Genomic DNA, 20,017 nt, shown 5'->3' with positions numbered 1-20,017 from the left:
GGAAGACTGGGGATCAAGAATACGAATGTGATGATATTCCACTTTTACAGGATTTCCAGGGGCTAAAGAATTTGCAAACAGCTTATATTCATAAATTCTAGAACTCTACTTTAGTCAATAGCAAAAAGTTTATATTGCAGATTTAAAAGAGGCTCCGTTCTGAATATAGTTCTAAATAATTGACAAAGTAATGTAGTCAACTTTGACTGCAACAGGAACCGTGCAAACATTTGGCACATTTATATACAGAAAAAGAGAGTCTCCAGAGCTGTGGATGCATGAGAGTATATTATGGAGACAATTTTTTAAACCCTCTGTGCTAAATAACAAAGCAGCCCCAGAAGTTTACCTGTCCTTCAAAGACTACCATAGCTTGACAGTCAATAAGGCTATGTCTTAAAACACCAACAAGAGAATTTCAAGTCTATTTAGAAAGCTACAATTTAAATGTCAAATAGTACCAAGTATTAGCTAACTTACTGCATTGTGTGATCTCTAATATCGCTGGTAAGAAAGCGAAATAATTTTTCAATATTTAACACACATGAATATACACATTCTCCAAAACCCAGGAGATATATTCCAAGGTATTTACCCCAGGGACATTTGAAAATGTGCCCTAGTAGACATACATAGACAAAAGCGTTCACAGCAGGCTTGTTTGTCATTGCCAAATACTGGTAACAGACCAAATTTCCACAGCCAAATTTCCACTAACGGGACCTGGATCAGTAAATTAATCCATATTACTCATACTATTAAGTATTTTATAGGGGTTAAAATTGGTCAAAATCAATGAACTAGTGCTCCATATTTCTACTTGGATAAATCTAAAAGCATAATATTAGGGAAAGTTTCAAAATACTGTATACAGAAAGGACACCATAAAGAAAGCAAAGAGACAACCATAGAAAGGAAGAAAATGTCTGCAAATCATATATCTGATAAGGGACTTATATGTAGAAAATATAAAGAACTCTTACAATTTAATAATAAAAAAGCAACCCAATTAAAAATAGGCAACAATCTGAACAGGCATTTCTCTGAAAAGATTTATTCTGCCAATAAGCACATGAAAACACGCTCAATATTAGCCATTAGGGAAACAAATCAAACCCACAATGTGATTCATTTCAAGCTCACTAAGATGGCAATATAAAAAAGACAAACAATGTCAACTGTTGGTGAGGGTGTGGAGAAACTGGAACCCTCATCCACTGCTGGTGGAAGTGTTAAATGCTATAAGCCACATTAGAAAACAGTCTGGCATTTCCTGAAAAGATTAAACATGGAGTTACCCTATGATCCAGCAATTACATGTCCAAGTATATACCCAAGAGATATGAAAACCAAACTCATACAAAATTCGTACATAAATGTACCCAGCAGGATTTTTCATGATAGCCAAAAAGTGGTGGGAGCAGCTCAAAAAGTCTATCAATTGGAGAATGGACATTAAAAAAACATGGCATATCCATAAAATGGATTATTATTCAACCATAAAAAGAATGATGCACTGATTCATGCTACAGCACAGATGATCCTTAAAGACACTATGTTACGTGAAAAAGCCAGTCACAATATACCATATGGTGTATGATTCCATTCATGGCAAATCCATAGAGGCAGACCAAGAGTGGTTTCTGGGGCCTGGGAGGTAAGTGAGAATGGCAAGGGGAATGGGGAGTGACCTCTAAAGAATATAAGTTTTGAGGACCAAAAAAATGTTCTGAAATTGAATGTGGTGATGGCTGCACGATTCTGTGAATATACTAAAAACCATTGAATCGCATATTTTAAGTAGGTGAATTATACGATAAGCAAATGATATCTCAATAAAGCTGTTATTAAAAATCATTATTACATTACAATGTGACATATTCAAATTTAAAATATGCAAAATGATATTACATATTCTATGTCTAAATAAATGGATGTTGGAAACATGCAGAGTCGAGGGTGGTGTTCAGAATACTGAAAGCTGGTACAGTATGGATGTCAACCTCTGCACAGCCAGGAGAGCTGGAGGGACCTCCACCCCACAGACAGGAGACCCATCAAGGCCAGAGTTCAAAGGCCAGCATTTGGGCTGTGGTCAACCCTGCACAGGGGGAGAGGGGAAGGATGTCAGCAAGGTGGCCCAGCTCCCCAACTGTTTCTTTAAAAGTTTGTTTCTAAAGTAAAATAAAAGAAAAAAAGAAAGAAAAGAAAAGCCATCACTAAATACCCTAAAATGTTCAGATTTGACCAAAATCGGCTGGTGAGTACATGAACATTTATTGCATTATCTTCTCTCTCTCTCTCTCTTTTTTTTTTTCGGTCTGCTTAAACTATTTCTTAGTTTGAAAGAATTCTACATTTCTGTGCACCCACCATGGCAAAGATCCGGGCTTCGTTCCAGAGCACTGGTCCTAAGGATTCACCAACACACCACGGCCCCTGACCAAACCAAGCTGCCATTTCCACCAAAGCAAGGACCAAAGAGCTGCTGCTGGCTCGATTATGAGAGAATAAATCTATTCAGGCACCTTGAAAGTAAACCAAGATTTTGTACGATTTTTGCAACTGTATGGTAAGTTTAAAATTATTTCAAAATAAAAAAGTTAAGAAAGCAAACCAGGAACCATGTTATTTTGAACAATTGTCCACTTCTTGCTGAGAATCTGGTTTGAACTGCAGTGGCAGGATCACGTTAAGTGCGAAAGGGATGCCTGCCCCCAGTGCCTGGTTTTCCACTTGAACCAATTAAGTTCTAACACCGCCCTGCTAGCACAGCCACAGCCCAGTGTGCTCTCCCCTTGGAAGACCTCCTCTCAAAAACTTCCTGACCTTGAACCAGAAGGCTTGAGAGCATTTCTGGTAACTGCTGAATTCCACCTTTGATTTCTGGAAGCAGGCTGTAATAGTTTTAAACTTTCTGGCCTAGGCAAGGACTTTGGTCAGTACTTAATAACCTAACTGCAATATTCCAAAGCCAAAAACAGAAATTGAAAACAAAACAAAACCAAAAGTAGAACCTTCTGCATCTCTCCAGTCCTTTTCCAGAGATTGGTAGCACAGGGTTTAATGGCTGTTTTTTATTTTTATTTTTTATTTTTAAATCCCAGGGATCTGTTTAAGAGCTCCAAATGTAGTCAAAGGATATTGAAAGCACTTAGCTATCAAAGCAAGGTTCTTCCAATACATTCACCCGTATTTTCGTCTTCTCTCCCAGTCTCCTTACGTTACCGGTACAAACGGGAGTCTAGGGATTTAAAAATGTGAAACAGAATGTGATGATAAACCGGCAAATTGCGGGATAGGTAATGTTAAAAAATTGCGTTAAAGACTTTTTTCTCCCCACCCCCATCCCCCACCCTCGGGCGATGCGAAGCTCAGGGCAGTAGCTCCTTTACATCAGTCCTCCCCGCAGGTGACTCATGGTTGCCAGAGGGGATAAAAATACAATGGGTGACGGCATCGCAGCGTCCGCGATTCCCAAGGCAGAAGTGGCGCTGGGTGGCGAGGGTGTGCGCGGCCGCTGCAGATCGGACACTTTGTGCCGCGCCGGGCGCGCACAGGAAGCCCCGCGAGGCTCTGCCGCAGCGCCTGGCTCCAGCGAGTCCATTGTCCCGCCCGGCCCCGCGGCCGCTCCCACCGCCCAGCGCCAGGGCTGGCGTCGGGCCCCCTGGCCGCGGGCCAGCGCCGGGGTCCTGCCGTCTGCGCGCGGGCGTCCCCTCCCGGGCCGGCCACACACCCAGCGCCGGCCGCGCCTCCCCTTCCCGAGGAAATTGGGCCCCGCGAGCCAGACTTGGTGACTTTGGAGCCCAACCCCACCCCCGCGCCCTGCGTGGCGCTGCGGCTGGCACCCGGGGGACAGCGCCCTGGTCTCCAGCCATCGCTGAGCGGGTCCGCAGCCACTGGGCCGCGCCTCCTCCCGGCGAACTCCGGACCCGCCCTTGGGTGGTAGGCAGAGCCCTCTCCCATTGCTGTGACGGGACGTCCTTCTCCATAGCACTGACCAAGGACTATTTTAGACTTATTTAGCAGCAATATTGTTTGATTTTTAACTGGACATTGTTCTGGACACACAAAAGAGTTCAAGGATGTGGCATTGATTTTTGTCCTTCTCCTCCCTCCCCTTCCCGACCCCTCCCCAAGCTGTCAGGTTTCTCTGGGAAAATGCGAGGAAAATGTTTTGGGGACATTTCCACAATAAAACACTCTAATTTTTTTTTTTTTTTAAGATTTCCTTTCTAGTCGTGTCAAGATTATAACTCAATTCTATAGAAGTCAGGAAATTCCAAATTTATGTTGACACTTTCCCCTGAAAACACTCTTCACATGATAAACGGTGTAAAAATTCTGTTGAGATATGACACGGGATGCTAGATTCTCCCAGTGAAAAGGGGCTTCCAGAGGAAGAAGCAACAGCCCTTTAAAAAGCAAGTGTAAGTTTAAGCCAATGCATTTTCTCCATTGTTTCTTAGTAAGAAAGGTGAAATAACCAATTTAAGTAGGTTGGCTTCTTGATTTTCTTTTTGCAAATGGAAAGGAATTCTATTTAAAGATGGAAGCAAATGAAATGCAGTGGCATCTCACCACTAAATGGGAGATTCTCAGGTGGGAATGGGTCAGTGGGGTCCACAGGGGACTTTTTTAGATTCCACATCAGTTCACTCTCAGAGGCTCTACCCAGACCTGGGCCTCTTTCAGGCCTGACTAACATCACCATGGGCCACCACGAGTCCTGAGCCCCGCACTGGTCAGTGTCCCCATGGGGCACTGCAGGTTCCAAGCCCAGCACTGGCACCATGAGTTGAGAGACATGGCTAGTTCACTTTTCAAGCCAGTGACTCAATTTCCTCATCCGTAAAATGGAAAGTGTTAAAGACATCTCCCTGCTGGGTTATTGGAAAGTAAATAAGGTAAGAAAATACATATAACTGGTCTCTCAGACCATACAAATTCAGCTTATTCTGGATATATGGGGAAATATGAAAAAAATAAAATCAATGAGGTAGTTGTCAAACTGTGTTGACTGGTATATGGGTGTTCAATGTACAATCTGCCAACTTTTTTGTACTTTTGAAATGTTTCAAAATAAAATATTGAGAAAACGGAGGGAAAAAAAGTGCATGTAGGGTGAACGGGTGGTTCAGTGGTAGAATTCTCGCCTTCGGTATGGGAGACCGGGTTTGATTCCCAGACCGTGCACCAAAAAACACTCATGTAAGTTCATGTAAAACTTCCTCTACAAACATTAGCGCAGGAGTGGTTATCTAGAATAGTATCCACACTATTGAAGAGAGAGAGAGACCATAATCAACATGAGCTTGTCAAAAGTGTGTTTCAGCATGCTTTCGGTGTGAGCTGAGGGAAACCAATGAAAACCTTAGAGTTAAAATTCTGCAAGAAAATGCAATGCTCCTAAACAGACATTTCAAGGGCCACAGAAATAACAAATGATGCTGACAGAGGACAAGAGAAAAAAATGGCAAAATATCAACCTGTTCCGTCACAATGAGCTGAAAGACAGATCAGCTTCTACATGAATAAAGAAAGCAAAAAGCATAGCTTGCTGTTTCCAAGTCAAAACACAGACACAGAGAGACACACAAGAGACGGGGTAATTAACACCACTGAGTTGTATACTCAAAAGTGATGAAAATGGGAAATTTTATGTTGTATATATAGTACCAGAAAAATTTTTTAAAAACCCCATAGAGGTGTACAACAGAAAGAGTGAACCCTAATTAAACTATGGACTAGAGTTATATTATTTCATCACTTGTAACAAGGTACCACACTAATGCAAATTGTTAATAATACAGAAAACTTGAGATGGGGGGTATGGGAGCTCTGTGTTCTCTGCGTATTTCTATACATCTCAAGAAATGCTTTAAGGGAAATGGACCTTCTAGGAGCTACAGAAGCAGGAGAAAGGTCTGTAAGTTATAGAAAACCAGCAAGGAAGGTCAAGTTCAGCATCAGGCCAAGGGAGAAAACAAGTTCAAGCTCAAGAAGAGCCCGAGTCCCCTTTCCCTGCACCCACCTGAGGCAGGGGGGAGGGGACATGGGAAGTCAAGGTCTCGGAGCAAAGGCAATGGAGATCATAACACCATCTTCTCATGGTTACTAGAAGGACTGGAAGTCCAAGACTCAATAAATGTTCATTTATCCATAATTCTTGATCGCACATCTTCTCTAGCTCTGGGCTTTATTTGGGTCTTACAAGCTTATTGAAATATGTTTATGCTTTAAAAAAAAGATATGGTAATAGCCTCAGCCTCAGGACCCTGCCTTTCCCATAGGGTGGTTTGATTCAGGCAACCAAGCCATGTCCCGAGTGCCCAGGAAGGTTAGTGAAAGGAATTGCCTCTGCCACTTAGGCAGTCAGGCCACTGCAAACACCTTGCTTCCTTTCCTTTCAATATTCTTCATCTCCTTTCTAACTCATTTCCCCCTCTCCTTTTCTTTCCATCCTCATTCTTAGACAATGAAACAAATCTTGGAGGCTGTAAAGGAATACCTGAGCCGAAGATCATTTCCAAGACCGATTATCTGTGGGTCAAGTGACAGCAGTATGCCAACACCAATTTGAATAAAATTGGAGTCCCAAACAGTGACATCCCTCTAGCCTGCTCTGCTATTGTTTCTACAGTGGTGAGAAGCCCAGCCCTAGGACCCTTCGCATCTGACCCCAGGTTGAAGTGGCCTGATTTCACAGTTGCCAGTTGCCTCTTAAGCACTGCTATTCCTGGAAGTCCAGAGCACCAGTAAATATTTGCCTGTGCAGGTGGGAGGAAGTGGCTGTTTCTGCCCAAGCTAGGATGTGAGGCAGCTCATCTCTCTGTGTCAACAGTGTGAAACAGACACCGGTGATGTCGAACGATAGCATGCTATCTGATAGGCTCAGAGAAGGAGCTCCAATGACCATGACCCCCAGACTCCATCTCGGTGTGTTCCCTGGGACCAGTTCAGAGCAGGTGGCTTCCTGTCCTGGCCATCGGCAATTTCTGCTTCATGACACTGCCCACCACTCCCTGGAGGGGCACAACCTAGAGCTCACTGCAGGGACATTTGAATTTTCCCAAATGAGCCTTAAAAGTTTGTATCCATTGTTTTTTTCATGAGTCTCAGTAAGCTTGCCACCTCCAAGCCCTGCTCTCTGCTAAAAGGAGAGAAAGAAGATGGGGGGGGGGGGGGACGATATGGCCAGATGAATACATAAAGAAGCCAATGTGCCCAGGGAGAGCCAGACTTGGCCACTAGCGAGTGCCACAAGTGTAAAATGCAACATTTAGGAAATCATTCCAAAATTGTATGCCTGAGAAAAAAAAAGTAGGTGGCATGTTATTGCCAAGCAATGCAAACAGAGGTCATGACATTGGGATTTTGAGAAAAGAGTTTTATTGCGATGTCAACTGGCAAGGAGACAGGAAGTAAGGCTCAAATCTGTCTCCTGGAACTGAGAATTAAGGGTGATTTTATGGGGATGGGAGATGAGAGATGAGGACAGAAGTGGGAAGGTTTGACTGGGACTAATCCAACTGTTTGACTCTAGAGTTGTTTACCTGCGGTAGAGTGGATTTTAGGCTGGATCTTCCTCACTGAAGGACCTTTCTCATTTTATTTGCTTCTGACATTGTTCTAGTTTGCTAGCTGCTGGTACGCAATATACCAGGAATGGAACGGCTTTCTAAAAGGGAAATTTAATAAGTTGCAAGTTTACAGTTCTAAGGCCAAGAAGGTCCCTTGTGGACCTTCCTGGCAATGTTGGACAGAAATCCTAGAATGAGCTGGAACTCAGCATCAAAGGATTGAGAAAACCTTCTCAACTCAAAGAGGGAAGAGCAAAATGAGACAAATAAAGTGTCAATGGCTGAAAGATTCCAAACAGAGTCGAGAAGTTATCCTGGAGGTTATTCTTACGCATTAAATAATTATCACCTTGTTAGTCAAGATGTAATGGAGAGGCTGAAGGGAACTGCCTGAAAATGTAGAGCTGTGTTCCAGTAGCTATGTTTCTTGAAGATGATTGTATAATGATGTAGTTTTCACAATGTGACTGTGTGATTGTGAAAACCGTGTGTCTGATGCTCCTTTTATCTACCTTATTGACAGACGAGCAAAACATACAGAATAAAAATAAATAATAAGGGGAACGAATGTTAAAATAAATTTAGTAGATTGAAATACTAGTGATCAATGAAAGGGAGGGGTAAGGAGTATGGTATGTATGAATTTTTTTCTGTTGTCTTTTTATTTCTCTTTCTGAACTGATGCAAATGTTCTAAAAAATGATCATGATGATGAATATGCAACTATGTGATGATATTGCGAACTGAATTACTGATTATATATGTAGAATGGAATGATCATATGTTAAGAATGTTTGTGTTTGTTTGTTGTTATATTTTTTTAAAAATTAAAAAATTAATTAAAAAAAGAAAATGTCCCAATTAAAGCAAGTCTATAGAAATGTCCAATCAAAAGCATCCAGAGAAAGGTACTTTGGTTCAAGAAGGCTGAAGATGTTCAGGGTTTCTTTCTTAAGTGAGAAGGAAAATGGCAAACAAAGTCAGGGTTTCTCTCACAGCTGGAAGGGCACATGATGAATATGGCATCATCTGCTAGCCTTCTCTCCTGGCTTTCGGTTTCATGAAGCTCCCCGGGAGGCATTTTCCTTCTTCATCTCCAAAGTTCGCTGACTGGTAGACTCTGCTTCTCGAGACTATGTCATTCTCTGCTCTCTCTCAGAGATTTCTCATTCTCCAATGAGATCTCTCATTCTCCAGTAAACCAATCAAGACCCACCCAAATGGGTGGAGACATATCTCCCCTAATCCAGTTTAACAACCACTCTTGATTGGGTTACATCTCCAGGGAGATGATCTAATTACAGATTCAAACATACAGTATTGAATAGGGATTATTCTGCTTTTACGGAATGGGATTTTGGTTAAAACATGGCTTTTCTAGGGTCCATACATTCTTTCAAACCAGCACAGATATCTCCCAGTCCTCATAATCTTGGGTCCAAGGGAGGTGATCTTTGGTCCTGGTGTCTCAAAGGTCATCTAAAGGGCAAGAGTCAGCGTTTTCTGTGCATACTCAGGTTATATGGCACACAGTAAAACAAGCTCAGAAGAAAAGTTAACAAGAACAAAAAAACCCCCCCAAACTAGTTTTGGTCTGCCATGGTTTCAATGTCAATTATCCAGTTTGGTGTGCTAGAATGATTATTTATCTGTATTTCTGTTCTACTACCCCTTCCAATTTGGGTAAACAGAGCCTCAAAATATAAATGAAATTGACAAACTTGACCTTCAATACATCTGAGGAAATTACTCACCCCTTTTGGGCAAATGAGTCTTCCCATGATGTCATAATATTAGTTTATATTAAAATGATTTCTCATGATAAAGGAAAAATAAGTCAGCTTTTCTAGACATTGCTAGTGGGAAATAAACTCTAATAATGAGAAAAATGAAATAAATAATATTTTGACCTGTAGGTGATAATTACCACCAAAATAGAAACAATATTTAGCTTTGTAATTAATGATATATAAAGGTGGTCTCCTTTCAGAATTTTACTTTTAGGAAGGCAGTCAGGAAAGGGGTGGACAAGATAGCGTTCAATGCCAAGTATTAGCTCTGTTCATTAGGAACTCATCATAAGCCCCAGTCAATTTATTTTATTTGCTATTTATAAAGCAGTATCACAGTCTAAAACAAGTGTCTGGTCAGAGAAAATGCAAATGAAAATATTAGCAGTTATTTCCTAATTGCAGTTACTCTGCAGAAATAGAGGACTAAACCTTGAGGGATGGGAGAACAAATATGGAACTATAAACTTTACCACCAGGGAAACCCCTGATACTGTGTCAAATATTAGAGACACCCAAATCACTAAGCCAAGCCCTTCATCTTGAGGCTTGCTCTTGTGAAGCCTTTGTACATAGCAGAGAAGATTAGCTTACCTAGGGCTATGCCTAAGATTTACTTCCAGAGGACCTCTTTTGTTGCTCAGATGTGGCCTCTCTCTCTCTAAGCTGAACTCTGCAAGTGAAACTATTGACCTCTCCCCTACATGGGATGTGGCATCCAGGGGTGAAAGTCTCCCTGGCAGCAAAGGAGATGACTCCTAAAGATGAGCCTGGCCCTAGCACCATGGGATTAACCATGCCATCCTGAACAAAACGGGGAAGAGAAGTGTAGCAAATAAAGTATCAGGGTCTGAGAGAGTTCAAATAGAGTTGAGAGGCTACTGTGGAGATCACTCTTAATGCAAGCTTCAATTGCAATTCCAGCCAATCCTAAAGAACACCTATAACATTAGATAAGATTCTACGAAGGTTCCAAGCACTAGGGCAACTTTCCAGAAACCTACAATTTCGGATGGGTCCCTGGATCAGAAAAATCCTGAAATGCAGAGGGGTCATCCTCTCCAGAACATCAAATAATTCCATCCCCTTATCCCATATTAGCCAGAGCCCCTTCCAACATGAAAAAGTTAGAATGAGCATAGCCCAAATACCCCTAAAGGGTGGGACAAAGATCAAAGGTGATGGTGGAATTATACAGAAAAGGCAGGGTTTAACAAATGAGTATGATTGCTGAACCATTATATTGATATTCCTTTTAGTCTCCAGTACCTTAGAGCAGGTAGAAGTAAAAACCTAAAATTGTGGAATTGTAACCTATACCAAACTCTGAAATCTGTTCTACAACTAATTGTTGTGATGTGCTTTGAAATGTATTGCTTTTTTGTATATATGTTATTTTTCACAAAAAGAAAAAAAAATATTTCTTCTAATCTCCACTGTTTTGAAGCAGCTAGAAGGAAAAATCTGAAATAGTGGAATGGTAACCCATAACAAATTCTGAAATCTATTCTGTATCTACTTGTTAAAGTGTACTTTGAAAATCATTGCTTTTTCTCTCTTATTTCTGTATTTATGTTCTATGCAACAATAAAAAACATTAAAAAAAATAGAGGACTAAGTTCCATATTTTAAAAACTGAAGAGAAAGACCATTCTTCTTTAATAACACAATCTAAATAAGTTCATTCACTCCCAGCTGAAAACCTGCTTTATCTGGCAAATACATTTGATTGGATGTGGGTTGGTTGTTGGTAATGGAAGAATTTAACACCCATGAAATAAATCACCAAAAGAAGCAGAGAGAAACTAAGACGCCACAATCCCAACTAAAGGAAACCAAGTTAATAAATGTGAAGAGCAATCAGCATCAAAATTAGTAAGCACTGCCATTTAACAATGGATTTCACCACTTTATAATAAGGGAAATATCAAGTGTTTGAAGCATATTCAATAGAAATGCATCCAGTTCAAGAATTAGTTTGTGTATCCTGACTCAGTACGTCTTTGAATGATTGGTCGTTTAAGCTCCTCATTAACCTCTTCTCTTCCAGTTCTCTGTTCCAGAAAATGATGACTTGAAATCACCCATCTTTGAAGCTAAGAAGGAAATAACTATCCTTGTTCTCCCTCTTTGCCTCATCTCTGTATCCTAGCAAATTCCTATCTTTGAAACAAATCTACTTCAAAACATATCCGGATTATATCTTCTCTGCACTCTGCCTCTACAATGCCATGTCTTGTCTGGGCAATGGTGAGAGCTGCTGGGTCTACATCCACCCCTATCTCCACACAGGCGTCAGAATAATATTTTTTGTGGGAGACAGGGGTGGTGCATGGTCCAGAAATCAAACCACTGTCTCCTTCATGAAAGGCGAGCATTATACCACTGAATCACCCATAGACCCCTCAGAATAGTGCCTTTAAAACATAAAAATAGCAGATAATTGAAGGAAAACTTACTATCTGTCTGTTATCCATTCATTTCATCCTTAAAACTTCCACAATCAAGAAATTACATTTACTATTCTCTTTTTTTTTTTTTTTTTGCAGCCAAAGAAACAAGAGAAGTTAAATAACCTGCCCAAGACCCAACAACTTGTGAAGAGCTGAGCTGGTATTTAAATACAGATCGGCTGCCCCTGGGATGCAGTTTTAACCACCGACCATCCTTGGCAAACAAACTGATTTATTCCTCTGCACAGAGCACCTAACAGCATCACTTGACACCAAGCTCCTCATGAAGGCTTCAAGAATCAGACTTGCTGCCTCTCCGATGATAAATTCTACCTTTGCGCCCCTGTTCCCTCTGCTTCCCCAGCTAGTCCTCTTGTCCCAGGCTGGTTTTTCCCCAGGTCCTTGAACTCGAGCTCCCCAAACCTCAAAGAATAAATGAATAAGTGTGCCATTCCTGTACCCTTACAGATTGTTTTAATGTATTCTAACTAGCTCTCTAGTTAGGTTTTTTCGCCGAACATCCATTTTTAAATAATTGAATTTGCTTGCTTTTGAGAACAGTTACTTTGGTATTGTTTAGAGTATGTTTTGATATTTACTTTGGGTATTGAGGTGAAGAGTAAATTTTTAACCACACATTCCTATCCTTTTTCTGATATGAGTTTCTCAGACAGAATAAGCTATCTATCACTGAAGATAAGCTCAGGGTACACGAGTTCTTATTTCTGTTGCTCACAAGAAATATTTGAAGTCTAAGATGATTTTATTTTCTATGTTATTAATTTTTCCTAATATTCACAAATTCTTAGATTTGGAAGGCACACTTCTATTTTTTTTTTGTATGCTGTATGGAAGGGGTCACATTTTATTCTTTTTCCATGTAAGTATCCTGTTATTGCAGCATTATTTGTTGAAGTTTTGTTGTTTGTTTGCTTTTTTCCTTTGTTTGTTTTGTTTGTTTGTTTGTTTTGGGGAAAAGTGCGTGGGCTGGGAATTGAACCTGGGTCTCCTATACAGCAGGGGAGAATCCTACTACTGAACTACCCTTGCACACCCCACCCTTCTATTTAAGTGCTACAGTTTGCCCTGCAATTTACATCACTTCTTGCTATAACCTCAATATACAATGGCCTATCCTCTGTTTGATTACCTCCTATAATGAAAACCTCACTACTTCATTATGTAGTCCATTCCATCAGTGAACAGCTGTATTTATTTTTTAAAAAATATCTATTGAGGACCTACAATGTACCTGAGCTCTGCTCTTGGCTGGGGCTGGACAAAATATAGTCCCTGCCCTTAAAGTATTTATAATGCAGCCAGCATTGTCCAACAGAACTCTCTGTGATAGTGTAAAAGTTCTGTAATCTGTACCAGCCAACCTGGTAACCACCAGTCACATCTTACACTAGTCACCTTCTATGTGCTTAATAACCACATGTGGTATTTAGTGCCAGCCCAGACTAAAGGACAGAATTAGACAAAATGCTACAGCCGCTGAGGCAGCTGTTGGTAGAGGGTACAGTGGGTGGGCCCTGAAGGAGGCAGTGATCATCCTTCCTAAGCATTAAGTCAAAAATGGCTTCAAAGAAAATGTGTTTGGAGGTGAATAAGGATTAATGGGTATGCAGGAGAAGCTGGGAAGGGGAGAGGCTGAAGGAGGGCTGGGAGAAAGAAGAGCTTGAGCAAAGTCACAGAGGCTTAAGGATGTCGGCAATATGGAACTCTCGGAAATAAGAGCAAGGGGTCTGAAGGGGTAGAGATGAGCTAAAAGGCTGGACAATGTACAGCTCAAATGATGGGTGGCCATGGGCTGGTTCATGGAGTTGTTAGAAAAGTCACCCTCTAACGAGTCAAAATCTGTTTTTCTTTAAAGAAATTAAATCTACTGGATTTAATTTGTTCCCCCTTTTTCTTGGAGCAATAAAGAAAAAGTTTACTTCCTTCTATATAAGCTTGCCCTTCAAATATGAGTAGACCACTGTAATGACTAAATTCATGTGTCAAATTGGCTGGGTTATGGTGTCCAGTTGTTTGGTCAAGCAAGCACTGCCCTGATGATTACCTTAAGGGTATTTCATGGGCTTAAATCATCAGTTTGTTGGTTGCATCTATGGCTGATTACATCTGTAATCAACAAAGGAAATTGCCTTCAGCAATGAGAGAAGTCTCATCCAATCACTTGAAGGCTGACTTCTCTAGTTAGAAGATTTTTTCTTACCACAACCAGCCAGCCTCTCCTCAGGAATTCATCTCAACCTTCATGTGCTCCCAGCTTGACACCTGCCCTAAAAAACTCAGACTTTCTCATCCTCATGGTCACATGAACCAAATCCTACAATAAATATCACAACATTTACTTGTATTTATGCATCTCCTATCAGAGATCTCTGACAATACAACCACTACCTTGTTCCTCCTTAACCTTTCCTTATCTACACTAATCACCACCATTCTTAGAATAAGATTCTCCTCAGTTTAGTCACCCAATCTGGTCAATAAAATAACTAAATCAAGAGCTAGACATCTCACAGGTAAAACAAACTGTAGGATACAAAAAATTACACATTTATTCTTTGAATTCCAACCCATCCTGATCAAGTCCCCTTTTGTGAGCCTGGAGAAAGAAGAAAGACCCTGTCCTCATAGAGCTTACATTTGGTGGAAGAGACAGACACAAGTCTGCAAATCTGCAAGTGATACACTGACATTCAGTGCATGGAACCCAAAATGAAGCTGATGGAAGGACCAGGACATTTCCATGGGTGGAGCTCTGTCTTGAGAGAAGGAGTCGTGGGAAATCCTTGGGGAGCACTCAGCTTGGGGGAGCTATGAGAGTGGGGAACAACAGGCAGGCAATAAACAGTGTTGACGGCACCTAACTACATCAGTTTATCCTAATGGGGGACCTTTTACCACCTGTTGACATGGTTTAATGAAGGGAATTTAAATTGCATCATGTACTCATCGGGCAAGCAGAAATTCACAGGCTCAAGTGTTGTTAATTGGTGACCTAGAATTGCCAGACAACTGGGAGGAGGCAGCCTTCAGCAAGATTTAGGAGCAGTAGGGGACAAAGTGACCATGTCTTGATTGACACTGTCTTCAAAGGTCTACTAATCGTCCTATCTGTGGGGATCGTTTTATGGCACAAGTTGAGTTACAACTGGGCCTGATGCTGATGCAAAATACTCTAAAACAAATAGCACTTAGATTTCTTTTCTGCTTATCACAATGAGATTAGCATATACAGAGAATGCCCTGAAACCACCCTAAGTCCTTCGTGACAGAGTTAAATTATCACTGAAGGAGTAGGGAGAAGGAAATGCTGACTCCCTGAGTCATTCTTCCATGGACTTTTCTTGTTTCTGCATCAGGTGAGGTTAGATAGTCAGAATCTAAAATATGCACAGCCAAAGCTTCAAAATTTGAGGATTTTCAAAGAAAAAAAGGTTCACATTTTGATAATGATTGAAATACTCAGGAAAGAAAAATGGACAAAGGAAATATTGACAAGGGACACTGAGCAAATGTGCTTTTGGATCTTAGCAAATGTGTGTGCTTCTCTTTCCCCATCCAGGGCCATGTCATGGCTTCCCTGTGTCCATGGAGTTAATCAGATCTGAAGCTCACATACAGGTGCAGTTACATGCAACCCCAAACATACTTGCTCCTTTTCACTCGTTTGCCAGTACCTGTGAGTAGGGGGAGAGGGTGCTTCTCCTGGGAGTCAGGAAGCAGATTGGGCAGGGTTTGGGAGAGTGCTTGGCAGGTACCTGAAAGGGAAAAGTGCTGAAGGTTACTACTCTGAAACCAAGGAAACGTTTTTATCCTCTTTCCCCCTCACAGGAAAAGAGGAGAGTGCAGAGAGCAGAGAAGAGGCACCAGGAGCGGAGGAGAAACTGTTCTTGGCCCAAATGGCAGCAGCCCCATAGCCATCACACAAAAGCATGAAGGTTCATTTTTATTATTCCACTGAACTCTGCACATTCCTTTCTTCTTTGTAGCTTATTGAACGCATTGCCTTGTCACATGTACGCAGCTCTGAAAGCTAGAGAGAACTCATGAGATATGTATGAAATTAACTTCTCTTATGCAAACAGAGAATACAAAACACTTCCCTCTTTACCTGTGATTGCCCCTGAATCTGGACTATATTGTAGAGGCACCCTAATTGACCTCACACACCAAATTGTTTTCTGTCCTTTCTCAGTAATCTCATTTGCACTAAGGATTTTTTTGTTGGGTCTTGTCCCTTTGAGGGTTGGGGAGAAAAATGAACTCAGGGTTGGAGTGAGCAAGACATCATCCTTCAAGTAGGATAACATAGGGCACTGGTCAGTCTCCCGCCATTCAGTTGTGTGGCGTGGACAAGCGATTTCTTGTCTTTGTCCCTCAGTTCCCATAGCATGACTGGACCTCTTAGGATTGTTGAGAGAGTAAGATGAACTAGTATACCCGACACTCTGATAGAAGTGCCTTGCACATCATCAGCCTCCTGTCTACATTAGCCATCATTAGCATTAAATAAATTCAATTAGATTTTGTAATTAGGTGACATGAGTTCAACGACCACATTTTGGATTTCATTCGTTAATGCGTCTGCATACATTTAATTTGCACCTCACATATGCACTGAGGATTCAGAGATGAAAGAAGCCATCCCTGCCCTCTGGGAAGGTATGATCTGCCATGGAGAATTGACACTAAGTGTCCAGGAGGGGGCTTTAACCAGAATGTCAGAGGAAGGAGACCTCAAGGTAAGCATGACTGAGGGAGCGTGAATGAGGGCAGTATGATTCCAGGTGCTATGTGGCCTGATGCTTATGTGAAGGCTTGCTTTCTAAAAAATAATCCACAATGATGAAACAAAAATTAGGCTCTGGACTTTGGAAGGACCTTTGGAGTGCCCGGCCCTAAAAAGTAAGCTTCCAGAACTTCACAGCCCATTTGCCTCAAGTTGGAGGAACGGGGCTTGGGAAATCGGGCTCCGAGAGAACAGGCACTGTTTGCATGGGGCCAAAAGTGAAAGCTGATGTCAACCATACTGGGGATTTTTAATATAACCCCAAACAGAAGTAACCTGGGGTGCTGAAAGGATTTAAGTAGGGGTATGACTCAAACAAAAAGAGTAAATGAGAATATTGTCATCATTCAGATGGGAAGTACATGCCTGCTTCACGGCAGTCCATGAGTAGTGGATTGGAGAGAATACCCATGAAATATGAACAAAGATTTATCAGAATTTCATGGAGCATCTTTTTTAAGGTTAATTATTGAGTTAACTCTGAGAGGTTTGGGTCAAGCCAAGACCCCTTCTAGAAAACTTTGGTTCCCAGTCGATGGGCTTAGATATGAACCGAGTTCCTCTAGGCCACTTCACGAGCTTGGATAGGGACTGACTTTTTTCTCAGCATCGTGAAATCTCCTTGACCTTCTCTGCTCTGTTTTAACAATGAAATCAATGGCATTGCCACAATGTAAGGCAAGGAAAAGGAGTTTCCACCAGGTTTCCATGTCTTTTTCTGGGCAGAAATTGACTTGGGTGTTCTTTAGTCAATGTCTAAAAGAGTTAAGGATCCTATAATGGATGAAGAACAAGCAGCGAAGGCACTGCCTGAATAGGCCCAGGAAGTGTAAACTTTTTACCAAAAATGCAAACAAGCTTGACAACTAACAATCCATCTCTTCCAATAAAAACCTGTGAAAGATAAGAGTTCTGCTTCACTTCCATCCATGCATGGACCTGGGAATACAAGTTTTCCATCTTAAACTCCAAGGACAGGTGTAAACAGAGGCTCAGAGTTTACTGGTGGGCTGATTACAAAGAATAAATAATCAGAAGCCTTTCATCTCTGACCCTTCACCTCTAAGTCTATTCTGGGGCACAGAGGTGATGGGGCTGGTGTCCTTGTGCCCAAGGAAATTTCAGGCAGCTTATTGATCAATATTCACCTTTGGTGGTGTCTTCACAATTTAAGAGAGGGGCCAGAAAGCAAAGCAGAAATCAATATTCAGGTCTAGTGAGAAAGAGATTATCGCTGCATTAAATTCTTTTCCAAAAAAGAAGAAAATGACAGAGAAAAGTGATTGCCTTTGTGCTCCCTGGAAAATGATCATGCTTTCTAAAAAATCTGATGCTCAAGATGAGGCATGTTTTGATCTTCAGCCTCCGTCACTGTCTGGTGTTACTGGATATACTTCCAACATCACTCAGTTGGATGATAATTTGTAGCAGGAAAACACAAAAGGGAAGAATTTCTGACAACAAACGCAAGACTGTGGGAATGAACAGTTCAATAGATAAATGGGGGAAGTTTGGTAGAAATCAACAAAGCAATTAGGAGAATGGAGGGATTGATTTATGGGGGAAAGATCATTCCTTTGATGTCTAACTTGGATAACCAATGACTCTTTTTTTTTTCCTTTTTGACTTGGATGAGAGGCAGGAGATGAGTAAAGAATTACGATGAGCAACTTACAAATACCTGAAATAAATAATCTTACAGAAGAGAAAAGAATTCCTCTCAAATTGGCCAATATAATTGAAGAGATCTAAAACTACCTTTGAAATTAATTCAAAAAGAATTTGCCCCACAACTTTCTGACCCTCCAGTTAACTCTCTTTTATCACTTCTTATAGTGACTATACACTTGTTGGCTTTGTTAGTTTAAAATAGAAAAAAAAAAGTTAATTGCAATTTGAATTCTTCAAGGGAGGATTTGAAATATGAAAACAATTGCTTTGAGAAGCAATAAAAACTCACCCCAAAGACACTTGAAATAGATGACATGAACGTTCCATGAGATACAGATTAAAGGACTAAATTGTTGTCCAGATTTGTCTCTTCCATTTCTGTTCTATAAAATATCATTTCTTATGGGAATCTTAACTTTAAAAAAAAAAACATTTCACCTATTCAAAAATTTACTCCTCTAACTTGTACTTGGTTCAATTAGGATTTGGGGGGTCTGATTCTGACAACACACTCTCTACTTAGCTTTTATCTGATTTTAAAAAGACAAAGAACATGACCAGATGGGCTGGCCCTTAGCTGCTGTATAGTCACAGAGGATGCTGCTCAAACAGCCCTTGAGATGCCACACCCCTATGTCTTCTAGCCACACCCCTGCCCTCCCTCCTTCTCCTTGGACATCACTGTGTGGGCTTCTCACAGCAGAGAAAGCTTGCATGCGTGAACTATGCATCCTAATCCCTGCCAGCTTGCCCACACATGCACACCTAGATGAAACCCTTACCACACACCTGCAAGGACCCACAAGCCCCAGGAATTTTCCCTGCCTATTCCTCCAACTGTCCCTCCTACCACATCTCCTACCTCCCTTTGGCTCACTCCACTCTTAACACACCAGCTCCACCCCTATTCCCTGGTCTTGCTGTTCCCTGGCCTGGTTGCTATTCCCACGGGCTGGACTGGGCAGTCTCCCATCCTTCAGGTCTTGCTGAGGTGGCACCTCTTCAGAGGGATCCTCCCTGGCTGAACTACAGCAATCAACACGTCATCCCTCACATACTTCTGGGTTTTTTTCAGAGTGTTTATGACTCTCCTAAATCATATTGTTTATTCATTTCTGCATTTATTGTTTGCCTTCCCCATTAACTATTTGCTAGTGTACTTCATGACAGAGTTCTTTGTTCCGTCTACTGCAGAGGGCCCAGTGTTTGGGGTACAGGGTAGGAGCCCAATGTGTGTTTAGAGAAGGAAGGAAGGAAAGGAGAGAAGGAGAGAGGGAAGGAGGGAAGGCAAGTCAGAAAGAAAGGAAGAAGGAAAGAGGGAAGTAATGCATTAAACCAACACCATGGAACTCCAGAAAGAGGCATAAGTACATACTATAGAGTTTCTGAAGACATTCAAAAAAATGTCTTTTTTTCTTTCTTTTTTTTAATCAATATATTCCTTGTACCAAGCACATAATTAGGCATTCAAAACATTAATTCAGACAATTAGCAAGTGAGCAAAAATTGACAATCCAGTTGAGGATGATCACAAGAAGACAGTGATGCCATGATAACCACACAGTGTGGCACTGCTATAAGTTCTTTGCAAATTTAGTACAGTCTTATCCCTAACTACAACCCAAAGAGAGAGCATGACCTCTGCCAGAGGGAGCTGGTCCCCTGGCTCTAGCACCCATGCTCAGGCCCATGTGTGATATGCCACCAATGGGC

General features: G+C 41.3%; 1 long non-coding RNA gene across 5 annotated transcripts in view; it reads right to left on the bottom strand.

Annotated features, from left to right (window-relative positions):
• LOC143688628 (uncharacterized) overlaps positions 1-20,017 on the bottom strand; it is a 67,665-nt gene that overhangs the window by 16,022 nt on the left and 31,626 nt on the right. Inside the window, exon 7 of one of the 5 annotated variants that reach the window (XR_013178176.1) lies at positions 3,129-3,244. The exons of 3 other annotated variants lie outside the window; for them this stretch is intronic. This is a non-coding gene — a long non-coding RNA (uncharacterized LOC143688628). Of the gene's footprint in view, positions 1-3,128; positions 3,245-15,548; positions 15,603-20,017 lie in introns of those variants that run through there. One more of the 5 variants, XR_013178178.1, reaches the window with a different exon arrangement.

Source organism: Tamandua tetradactyla, chromosome 6, assembly GCF_023851605.1.
Source record: "Tamandua tetradactyla isolate mTamTet1 chromosome 6, mTamTet1.pri, whole genome shotgun sequence".
NCBI classification, from domain to species: Eukaryota; Metazoa; Chordata; class Mammalia; order Pilosa; family Myrmecophagidae; genus Tamandua; species Tamandua tetradactyla.
Note: the sequence above shows the minus strand (reverse complement) of the source record. Positions and strands in the feature narration are given on the sequence as shown.